The 13,155-nt window shown below is 29.7% G+C and overlaps 1 long non-coding RNA gene across 1 annotated transcript; it reads left to right on the forward strand.

Annotated features, from left to right (window-relative positions):
- Positions 1 to 9,674: 9,674 nt before the first annotated feature.
- LOC108687604 lies at positions 9,675 to 12,725 on the forward strand. The gene is made up of 5 exons (XR_001931753.1): positions 9,675 to 9,710; positions 9,795 to 10,056; positions 10,146 to 10,296; positions 12,125 to 12,275; positions 12,647 to 12,725. It is a non-coding gene; the product is annotated as an uncharacterized LOC108687604 (long non-coding RNA).
- Positions 12,726 to 13,155: the final 430 nt, after the last annotated feature.

The raw sequence follows: 13,155 nt of genomic DNA on the forward strand, positions 1-13,155 counted from the left end.
CTGACATAATTTTTATATTTTGCAAAAATGTGCATATAATATCATTTTTCATTAATAGAACTAGCGCATTCAGTACATTTTAAAGTCGTTGTACACAAATCGACGTAAAAATATATGTTTAATAAAAAAATAGAAACGAGTTAAATCGCGAAATCCTCAATATATTTTATTATGTTATTTGATAAAATATACTTTGACATTTTATCAATTGAAATATCTCATTTTTACATTCAGATTAGGAGTAGTGTACAATCGATGTAATGTGCACTAAGTGCGCACAAGTTCTGCCAATGAAAAACGCTAAAAAATATTTTATTAGTGTCAAAAAAAAAGTAATGATTACATTTTGAATGCTTGTAACGGTAACGAATTATTTTTAAGGTGATATGTTGCCATCCCTGTCAATATCTTAAGCTTTAAGGAGTTATATCTGAGTGAATGCTTGAAAACGTAGAGTAATTTTGGGATTTTTTGTAATTAAATAATGAAATAGGTGGAAATTCGGTGTGAAAACTTTTAATGCAGTATCTAATAATGGCAATACCGATATTATCGAAATATTATGCGTATACCGATATTATGAAAATTTTTTTTGAATTTACTTATTTGACGTCCAATACTGATATTTGATCTCGATTTTTCGTATATCTATTAAATGGAAATACTGGTATATAGTTTATATCGGTTATACCGGTATATAGTTGTTAATAAAAATTTCGATTTTTGGTCCCTGGATAAATATGTAATTTAAATAAGAAATGTTTATAAGCTTTGAAAGAAAGCGTTTCCGAACCCATGTTATACTTTTTTTCATCTTTACACAATAAATGAAATACTTAGAATTTGGCCAACTATTTCTGAAACATCCTGTATATACTCTGAAGTAAAATAAGAATAGATTTATTTATAAAAGTAATGATTTATTTGTTTTCATCTTCTAGAATAAAAGTCATAATACAGCACGCTAACATTGAATCAAATCAATATCTCAGAAACGTTGAATTGCGACATTGCGAACGTTGCAGTAACATCGCGAAATATAGATTCAATGTTGAAGAGAATGTTGCAGAATCGACTAATGTTCGTTGAATTATGTCTGTGAGACGTTGCAATTCATACGATGTTATATTAATTAATTCAGTTTTATTATTAAAATAAGTATAATTGATTAACATCATCCGGAACACACAAAATTATTAAAAAATAATTTTAAAAAGAATGTTTTCCATCTCATTTGATTATTTAATTGAGAATTTCATTTGGGAATTAATTTCCTTATTTTTCTAAGCAGTCACCGATCCGAATCTGTACCTCCACATGGCATACTTGACTTCTGCGATCGTACGAGAACTGCTACTTCGATAATGACTATGAATACTGAATGTTAATGGATGTATAATTGTAACATATAGTTATATGTACAAAGACCACGAGTCGTCGCACAAACAAACAATCTCACACGCAACAATACGCGGCCGATTCTCGCGTAAACATATAGATATCATTTAGAAATGAGTTTCGTTAAAAAAAGATTAATTTGAATAATTTAAATTTTCTGTTTACATGACATTCTGTTTTTGTTCATTTTTTACAAAATAAAATAGATGTTGATATGCAATTTATTCAATGTTATTTCAATGTGCAGCAACATTAACAATCATGTGGAAAAATCAATAAAAATTCAATTTGTAGTCCAATTTGTTCAATATTGTTTCAACATTGCAGTAATATTAACAATCAATGTTAAAGAATCAATATAGATACATTGATAAAACATTAACGCTTTAACATTCAACATCTCAGCAACATTCTTTCAACGTCCTATGCTGTATAGGAATAATATGTACACACATTGTTAACAAAAGATGTTATTAATATATATTTTTAAATCATTGTTTTCATAACTTTTTTTTTAGTGATGATGTTCATGATTTGTGGTGCGCACAAAATTAGTACAGGAGGAATCATTTAGAGACAAAGACCGTATGACAAAATCAATATTAATAGAATAAGAAAGAAGCATGTAAACCAACTTATGTCTTTACAAAAATAATCTTGATGAAATTTATTTTATATATCGATAACTTATCCCATTGCCATTCCATCATCATAAATTATTGTTAATCAAGTTAATGTTAATAATTTAAAATAGTGTATATTGTTAATAATTTAAAATTAAAACTAAATAAATTACATCTATTTTATGGTGTCAGCTTTCTTATGTGTCAGTTTTCTATATGATTACAAATAGATGTAATTGATTAAAATTTTAAATTGTTTATGATATACTGAAGTGACCTAAAAGATCAAGTGACCTGATCAAAATTGTTTATGTCTTTAGTGTATACGAAACTAATTTTATAAAGATTGTTTTTATAAAAAAGTTTTTGCATCTCGACTTACGTATTTTTTTCTAATTAATATTATTGTTTCTAATTTTTAATTTGTTTTTAGACAGAAAATTTACTTTTAAAGTTCTGCTAAATAAATAAATAAATTACTTAGAAATGTCTGATCATTTAAAATATTGCAATGTCAGTACTGATTTATCTAACAAAATCACTACAGAGAACTGTACTGATAATTGTGCAAACATTATTATTAAAGAAAAGAAGGGCGATGAGCTTTTTATTCAGAGACATGGTAGTTTCGGAGTTAAGAAAAATACGTAGCGTTTTAGAGAGAGACAATACCGAATATCTTTACGCGGAGCGGTGAATTTTCAGAGATCTCGATTATTATCTCAATAATAGATTATTATATCTCAATAATAGTTGTACCGATCAAATTCTTTGTATGATCAATCGATAGTTTGTACCCAAATTATATAATGAAAATGCATTAAGAGATGCCTAGCAGGCCAAAAAAAAATTTTCGTGAATTTTTTTCAAAAAAGTATATGCACATATCTGTATGAAATATTTTATGTTCGAAAGAATCTACTTTGACGAAGTTTTCATTTTTTTAATGTAAAAATATTAATAAATAAATAAGTTCTAGTGTCCGGAAAGCCGTTTTCCAAAATGCGGTGAGCACTGCCATTCGGAAACAAGTTATCTGAAATGAAAAAATTCGAAAGATTTAGTTAATATATGAATTAATTTAGTCTTTAATCGGTTAATATTTCCGAAAAATTGAATTACAACAAAATGATGGCTATTCAAAACTATTGACATTCGATTTTCATGAAAAAAATTCAGACATTTTTCATCCATTAAAAAAAAGTACGCATCGGAAAAAAAATTCTTTCGATTAAAGACTAGATTTACATGCCTAGAAAAAGCATGTAAAATTTCAAATTGATCGGTGCAGTGGTTCTGAGATATTCTGCTCATCGATTTTGGAAACATAGTTTTGAGAAAAACACATTTAAAGTTTCAAGTTCTGTTTACTACTAAATAAAAAATTTATTTTTCAATTTACACTTAGATCTATTCTAGAATCATATACTACATCCTCTCTTAAAGTTGATGCTTCTAAAATATCGATTTGTTATTGCTGACATATTCTTTCTTTCCTCCCGAGTGCTCTGTTGCGCGCGATAATTAAATATGTTAATGCATTCGGCGTCTTCTCTATAAATTGATGAGCCTTAGGACCGCTGCTGACTCCCATGGATTGTAACATTTGTAATAATGCTATAGATCCCTCATTAAATACGCAGGCAGCAATATATGCCACTAATTCGACAATAATGGAGTTATTTGGAATAATTTTCGGACTGATTTTCCAGATGAATTAGTTGTAGCTTTCATTACTGTTTTGTGTAAACCTCACCAACATATCTGTATAATAAAGTTTCTTTAGATTAATTTCTAAGATCCTCAAAGATAGGCTTGATTGCAGTCAAAACATTAAGAAAAAAATGTTTATAATCGTTTTTGAATGAAGCCAATTCTCCTTTCGCCGAAGCGCACTGCCAAATGCACCATGACTCAGCTCCAGTCGAATATTTGCTATGACTCAGTTTGTCTGTAGAGCTATAATGATCATATGTTGCCCAAATCGCATTATACATATTTTTCACAATGCCATCGTATCGCTAAATTATAATAAACAGTTAATTTATCTATCATGTTTGCCCTTAGCTTGCCTTTATCGCCAAGTGTTTTCGTTTTTCTTTTATATTCGCGTAGGCAACTTCCCATTCGTTTTTGAACGTGCCCAATACATTCTTTTTTACTAATTGGAATATTATAAGGAGCAGCATTTATGATACCTGTGTATGTTTTGGAATCGCCATCACCGATGTAGTTTGTGTATTTTACATTATAAGTTTTCCGAGAATTCTTGAACATTCCTGTAATTACTTCTACTTCCATTTTACCTAATGACCCTTCATGCGTGATATTCTTTTTTATATGTATTTAATCATTCTTCATTATTCTGTAGAACCTTCTTTTTTAATTCAAAATTCACATATTCTATTATTATTTAATTTTACATATTACTTTAGATTAAGGTTTTCTTGATGATATAAACGATATTACTTCAAATTTATTGGCCACAAACGCATATTACACAAAGAATTGAGAAGATTACTCGCAAATAATTTACAGGCCGAATGTTTGGATTTTCTTGTTCTAAAGAAGAAAATGTTTAAAGCAATAATTTTATCCAAGTGAAACACTCACTCGTTAGCCGCCAACTTCATTTTTTTTATAAATCTCTATATAAATAACTTTGTCAGAACAATTGAAACATTGATGATAATGTGAGAAAATGAATTCCCGTCAAAAAGATTTCGAAGATAGTACATATTCACAAAAATAAATTATATGTGTGTCAAGAAGCAAAATTTGGAACTTAAAATCGTGTAACCAGCAAGATAGTTAAATATTTTCTGAGGGGAAATTAGACAGATTGACAATGACTAAAATAAAAATAATGTCAAATTTTATGATAGAGATATAGGCTTTTGTCTCTCTGTGTCGGTTTGTAAATTCAGACTATTACTTTGTTTTTTAATATTTATTATCTCAGATATCAGATATGTTCATAATAGCATGGTTCTTTGTTCAAAATTTGGATATTATTCCTATCAAATCATGGTTCAATTGCAATCTATGATCGGTAATTACAGAACGAGCAGACGTATTTCATCGAATATGGCCAAATTCAGCAATCCTGATTTTGAATTATCTGCTCGTCTGTCCAACATAGGCACTTAATTTTATAAACAATTGTTTTTTTTTTAGGCGTGGACGTGGAACTTTTTGTACCTTTATGTATTTATTTAATTTGTTAGAACTATAAAAGACTTTGACATATTTTTTATTAAGCTGTTTAAATTTTTCAGTCACTTTTGAAATGAACGGATTGACATTTAATACAACATATATTATATTTTCCAGCTTTAGTTTTTGAAAATATTCTGATTACGTCTTCAATTTTTACGTAATCAAGACTGCTAAATCTGAATTAATGAAAAAATTACTGATTGAATCAGTGATGTCATATATCGCTGATGAATTAATGAAACGAATCCGCTGTGCAATTAGCGATAATGGTGAAGCTCACTATTTTGTCAGCGGTTATATCGTTCATTTATTTATTGGGTTTCCGAGAAATATGTTCGTGTATGATAGACAGATAACGGTCACGAGGGCTGCAGGCGACTTGTGTTAACTGAATATCATTTGATGTCATTATCTTTTACGTTATTCATATTATTAGTAAAGAGAATTGTGAAGAACTGCAGTGAACCTGAAAAGAGAAGTGATATATACTATTTTCGTTTTAATAAGTATTTACGTTGTTAACTAAACTTTTGATAATGTTTTCTCACTTTCGATTTCGAAATTAGGCTCATTCGACGCATTTTTGCGTAAAATGAAAGAATCTGGCAGAAAAAATCCTGCTCTGCGAAGCGAGATATTGTGGATTAAAGTTGACGACTATTGAGGTTAGGAAATCTGTTACAGTTATGAATTCACTACTTTAAACCCGCACGTTCACTGCTAATGCAGAGAATTGTTGTTTATAAATAGTGATTTTTTGTTTTACGCAAAAATGCGTCAAATGAACCTAATTTCATCGAAATCGGAGGAAGATTTTCTGAAGAATTACCATTTATTACTTTATTATATACATAATATGTCTAAATTGTGTATTTGGACTCATTTCAATATGTTTCAGATACTCTTCTGAAGTTTTGATATGGCTGATATTTGATTGACTGATATTGTAAAATGAACAGAAGAGAGGTAACAAAGAAAATATTAAACCTTACAAAAGATGAATTCGCTTCAAATGCTTTTTTAAATGAGCATTCTGTCAATAAATGAGTTAACGTTTTTTCATGTAAAGAACTTTTATAATACTTTTTATAGTTGTAATACACATATATTCCACACTTTTATTATCGTATTAATTAACAAATTCATAACTGTGACGACATTCGCAGATTTTTTTTCTTTAAAGTTGAAATCACTGGAAGATTGTAAATATCTCGTGACATGGAATATGCACTTTTCTTTCAGTGATTGTAAATCCTCTCTTTAGATGACTTTAATGAATCCTAATATTTTTATTAAAATTTCGTTATCGATCTACAGTTGCAGCAAAAAGGTGAAATCGTTTAAATTGTTCTTTATGTCATCAAAATGTCAGTAATGGATTAAATGGTTTAGTACGACATTTACAAAATTCTCATGGACTTTCAATTCAGGAATGGGGAATAATAGTTTCGAATGTGGTCAAAATGGATATCGTCGAAAATTTATATATTTCTATACATTGAGGAGACACATACGTCGATATTATAGAAACAGATGTAATAATAATTTAGAGCCTGAATTGATCAATAATGAAGATGAATTTTGTGCAAATAATGTCGAAGAAAGAGAGGAGGAAAATGGAGGGGGAAGTATGACAAATGGAGAAGTGCGACAAATGGAGAAAGAAGTGCGACAAATGGAGGAGGAAGTGCAAGAAATGGAAAAAAATTATGAAGACATTCACGAAAATCTAACTATTATTTATATACTTCAATTGTCAGAATAATTGCAAGACTTCAATCCAAAGGATCTATGATTAACTATTATATTATGAATAATTTTTTAAATGAATTAGAGGAAATAGCTTTGGGTTTAATTAGTTTCTTGAAAACAAAAGTCCTTAAATATTTTAAAGCATGATAAAAGATGCTATTGAAGACCCTGAAGTAATTGAATTACTTTCTAACTTCGATTTTAAAAATCCTTTTGACAATTTCCTTGGAAAATCAAAATAAAGGCATTAAAGAATAATTGTAGTGCATTGAGCCCGTTACATTGAGCCCATAGAGATCTCTCTTGATTATCATATGTATTGGAAAACGTATCGGATAGTGAAACTGGAACTTATATACCTAAACTTGTACTTGAGACTTGTCAGTATGCGCCAGTAATAGATACTTTGAAGTTGATATCAAATACAGACGTTAGAAAAGCTGTTTTCCTTGAACAGCCATTAGAGAATGATATTCTCGCTTCATGGAAACCATTTTAAAAATCATCCCTTTTTCCGCATATATAGATATGCTCTGTGAATGCAACTTTATTATAACAAGTTAGAAATTGTTAACCCTCTTGAATCTACAACAGGAATTCATAAATTGGATGCTTTTTATTATATAATTCAGAATATTCCGGCTTATAACTTTGATTTAAGAAGTATACACGCAATTACTCTGACAATTGAAGTATATAAATAATTCTTCTTTTATTGTTCTGATGCAGATGTCAAAAAATATGGGTTTGACAAATTTTGTCTCCTTTTTTAAATGATTTAGAGAAGTTGATGATGAAGGTGATGGAGTTAAAATTATGCTTCATGATGAGGAATTCAATTTACATGCAACTATAACTGTTTTTTGTGGAGACACTTTAACTGTTCATGAGAGGTTTAATATGCTTAGTTTAATGCTTGGTTTAATATGCTCCTAAGACTAACAAGTTCTATCGAATGTATATTCTAGAAAAGACTTGCATGCTAGAAAAACAAGATTAGACATTAAAAGGACTGAAGAAATATTCAACGAACATCTTAGAATATTACGCAGACATAATTTTTCTATTGCAGCCATATCAGCAACTGGTACAAAAGGCAATTGTTGTCTTAACAAGTCACGATATTTTCATATTTGTAAAAATAAAATTTTTGATGCCATGCACGATATTTTTTGCGGAGTACACTCTGTGAGATTAAAACTTGTACTTCATTACTACATTTGCATTTCAAGAAAATTTACTGTTGATTACTTCAATAGTAAAATTGCATCATTTCAATATGACTTTGTGAAAAACAAAACAAATCATCCGCAAATCTTTCTATGTATATGCTTCAGAAAAATGATTATTTACTTAAACCAAAGGGCAGATGTGGATATTACTAAGAGCCTTTTCATTCATTGTTGCAGAAAAAATTGACAAAGGAAATGAACACATGGAACTAATATTATTATTAAGAATTATGGAAATCGCGCTAGCTCCAAGAATAACAAGATCTTTGATGCCGTATCTACTATAATACTAACAATGTGACTATAGACAAGTGACTATAAACTTGACATGTTTCGGAAATTTTTCCCCCATATTAATGTCATTAACAAGTTCCATCATTTTATTCATTACTTAGATTGTATACTTAGATTGTATACTTTGGGCAGGCTCTCTACAATGCTATTTTTGCATTTACTTTGAAGCAAAACATGCTGAAATTAAATTGCGAACTCAAAATGTCCATAATTTCAAAAATCCTCCAAAGACTCTAGTTAATATGCCAATGTGTTCAGAGCTCTAAATGGATGATGTGAAATTGGAAAGTACAAATAGATAGTAAAATTCTTCATATGCAAGAAACACAAAGTAGAAAGTTTCTATTAGAATTAGGCTATGAGGATATAGACGATGTGTTTAAATCCAGAAGTATTAAAATAAATAGAATTTAGGTCTGATTTATTTGTTTGTCTTGAAGCTGCAGTGAAAGAGAGGAAAAATCTCTCTTTATTTGGGAAAATTATAGAAATACTTTTCTTAGAAGGAAATGAGGTGTATTTCTTAATGAATCGCTATAAAACTACAATGTTTAATCCGCATTTTAATGCATTTTGCATTGACATTGAAGCTTTAGAACATGCTTTACTTTTTATCATAGTTTCTTCATTTGCTCACTTTCAACCATTCAGTGTATGAACTGAACCAACCTCAAATCTTTACATTAGTCTTCAACACATTTTTTGAAAGTAAGTATGTATATCTCTGAAGAAGAATCAGCTATGATATTGCTTTGTATTTTGTGTGTATAGTAGTTTCTGCAATTATAATTTACTGTTTATTTCATGGATTTTCTTGTCTGATATTTTATTCATAAAATTTTTCAGTAATTTATAATTTATAAGATTGCCTATGACACATATTTTATTCTATTATATACAGATCTATTGTAATGATCATCATGGTTTTTGGATTATTATTTTTCTGTATTATTTTCTGAATATATTTTTCTTGTAATATGATTTGTTTCTAAATATTATGTGGTCTATTCATTGCTTCGCCTATTTTTGTAATTAATGTCAATTACTAATAAAGATTTTTTTTTTTACTCTTTTCAGGTCCCATCTATCAAGTTTTGTTAGAGCTTTTAGAATTGCAAGGACTACAAATTAAATTTGAACTCAGAAAAATAATAACAAAATTTCTTAATGAATTAAAATGTAAATCTACTAAGTAAGTTTGCTTTGCATACTATGCGTAGAGTAATTTCTAAGCTAAATTTCTATAATTTTATATATTTCACATTGTTTTCTTCAGATAATACTAGAAATCTTTTCCATTGATAATGTGCATGAATTGCTGCAGCAAGAAAATGAAACAGTACAACAAATTGAAATGCAAATACTTGGAAGTGTTGCAACAACATCAGACCAATATTTCTTCGCAAACTGCTAATAAAACAACCGCTTCTACTAATTATGTTAAAATACTTTCCACAAACAATCCACTACAAGGTCAATCCTAGCAACTTTCAATGTTTTCTTCCTGCACATAGAAAGAAAATTTAAACGTATTCTCGGTAAAGTTTTTCGATTTTTCAAAATAAACGAAATTTAGATTCTTTATATATTCTATGAGTCAGTTTTTATCACTTCCTTTTATTTTTAGCACTATGGAAATGTAGAAAAAACACTTCAGAACCATGTTCAAGGTATCTCTATATTAAATGCTGCACGTAAAGACTTTTTCAATGAGTCTCATAAGAAAGCCTTCATGCATATCGTTGTGGTTGAAGCATTTATTGCAGCACAAAATAACAGTTTGTATTGTAGATATTTCATAATTTTTTGGTTTCATCCCTATCAAGATAGATGTATTGGGAGTACAAATTAGTTCGTTTTTTTGTGCATTTATTTCAAAACAAAATGAATGAACAGATCAATTAAAGTATTGTCCATCGCTGCCTACTTTTTCCCATCTCTCAGGCAATTTTCGAATTTCATCTCGAAAAAATGACTCATTTTTGGAGGCGATCCAATTTTGGAGCCAATTTTCGATTTCTGCGAAAGAAGTGAATCGGTGACTTGCCAAATCGTGCTGCATCCTTCGGAACAATCAGTAATCAGGAGCAATGTCCGGAGAATATGGTGGGTGCGGTAAAACATCCCATTTGAGCATTTCCAAATATTTTTTTACGATTTTAGCGATATGAGGCTGAGCGTTGTCATGAAGAAGAACTTTATCATGTTTTTGCTCGTATTCCGGCCGTTTTTCTTGCAATGCACGCAAACGAAACAATTATAGCCGATATCGATCCCCCGTAATGGAATCGCCAGGTTTTAACAGCTCATAGTAAACAAGATCCTTTTGGTCCCACCAGATATAGAGCATGATTTTCAAACCATGAAGGTTTGGCCGATGTTGATGTTGAGGTCGATGGCAACGATTGATGACCGGGCTTAGCGTAGTATTTTTTTTTTCTTGGTGTTGTCGTAGAATATCCACTTCTCCTCTTCGTCACAATCCGATGCAAAAAACCTTTTCTCTATTGTCTTTAAATCAGCTGTTCGCAAGTGAAAAATCGCCTTTCAACGTTTCGGTTTCAATTCATAAGACACTCAATTTCTTTGTTTTTGAATCATTTCCATGGCTCTCAATCGTACAGAAACGGCTTGTTGAATTACCCCGATGATTCTGCAAGCTCCTCTTGCGTTTGACTCTGATCTTCTTCGAGTAATGCCTCTAATTCTTTTTCTTCGAATTTTTTTGCTTGTCCAGAGCGAGGCTTGTCTTCAACACTGAAATCTCCATCCTTGAAACGTCGAAACCATTCCCTACATGATTTATCAGTTGGAGCAGTGTCCACCATAAACTTCGACAAGCATTCGATGGCTTCAGCCGCACTTTTCTTTCAATTAAAGCAGAAAATCAAAACCTCCGCAAATGCTGCTTGATTAACACAAAATTCGACATTTCAAACACAGTAAAAATTAAAGTATGAAACTCAAAGTGATATAAACTGAATATTATTAGCAGATGTTTAACCTCTCTGAAACCGCCAAAATCAGCTGTCACTGACATGAACCATTCACAACAGCTGAAGCTATCTTTAGAAAAACGGACCGAACTAATTTGTACTCCCAATAATGTAATGGCATTCTGCTTTAGCTATTCTCCGATAGGATGATGAAATCAAAATATCACTTGCAAATGGCATTGTTTCCGAATTCCCTCTATTAAAAAATAATGTGAAAGGATGTAAAGGACATGTAAGCCATTCAAGAATAACAATATTCAGTGATATTTCTTGAATCATGATATTCGTATTTATTATTATTTAATGTAATATTTTTAGGAAAATTTATTTTGATCCTAAACTGGGCAAGGATTTATTGAATATCAGTTATGGACAATCGCTAAACTTTTCTCTAGAAAAAGAATACACTGCATTAACAGTGAAGAGAAAAGCTTAAAGGAAAGTCCTACAGCTTCAAGTAGTATAGTAATTTTCAAGTGACATAGTAATTTTTAATAAAAAACTTTAAGAAAGAAAAGATTCAGTATACCATATCTTGGAATCTCAGCTTTTAATTAAATATGTTTATAAATACGCAATACATCAATTTGATTTATATTTTTGGTTCTAGATATCATGGATGAAGCATAAGTTACCGATAATAAAGAATTGATCAAACTCTGTCTTCAAGAAACTTTTCCAAATAAAAGACAATGGATCGTACTCCGGCCTTATTATATCTAGCATTTTTGAAACATATCCGCGCCTTCTAGACTATCATGGTGAGTCATCTCTTTCAAGAATTTTAGAATTACTGTTATGAATATGAATTATGATAATTTTTTATTTTGTAGGTAGAATAAGACTTCGTTAGTATTTATCCAAATTGTACAGAGTACAAGTTTGTGACTAAATTCTCTTCCTTTTATACTAATAAAATTCTTACGCCATACAATATAGATCAGATGTTATAATGAAGATTGAGAATCTTTCTGTTAATGACAGTGATTGCTTTAGTGTATTATAAATGATTTCTATTTATACTGTTAAATATAGATATTATATGTTAAATATAAATATTATTGAATCAATAAATATTATTGATCGAATAGTTCTAAAATTTTTTTACAAAATGCCTTTTTCTTCTTATTAGATGCTTTTCGAGCTCTGATCGTTTTGTCTCCATTAAATTCTTCAAGAAAAAATGGAGTATAAAGAAGAAAAAATAATGGCAGGAAGAAAGTGAGTAATTCTATCCTTTTTTTTAGGTGACACTTCTTATGTACTAAATAAAATTATTTTTAATTTTATTCTATTTTATCCTATTTATTTCAGTTGCAAAATAACAAAAATATTACGATGAGTCGAAGTACCAAACCCTCATTTCATTAAAATTTTGCCAGTATGTGTTTTTAAGTTTTATCATATATATCTAGATAAAAGGAATACATTACAAATTATTGAGATACATCTTTGTTTTACAGGAAGGAACAAGTCTCCCTTATACCAAAAAAAATTTAAGGTGAATGGCAGTATACAACCGTGTATTAATGTGCATACAAGATCAACAAACGACTTCTTCGTCCAAGATGACGGATGGTTTTCTTCCACATCAAGCAAGATCTTCGATCACAGCATTTGATTTCTTATTTAAATTATATC

Source organism: Atta colombica, unplaced genomic scaffold (genome assembly GCF_001594045.1).
Source record: "Atta colombica isolate Treedump-2 unplaced genomic scaffold, Acol1.0 scaffold21, whole genome shotgun sequence".
NCBI lineage: Eukaryota > Metazoa > Arthropoda > Insecta > Hymenoptera > Formicidae > Atta > Atta colombica.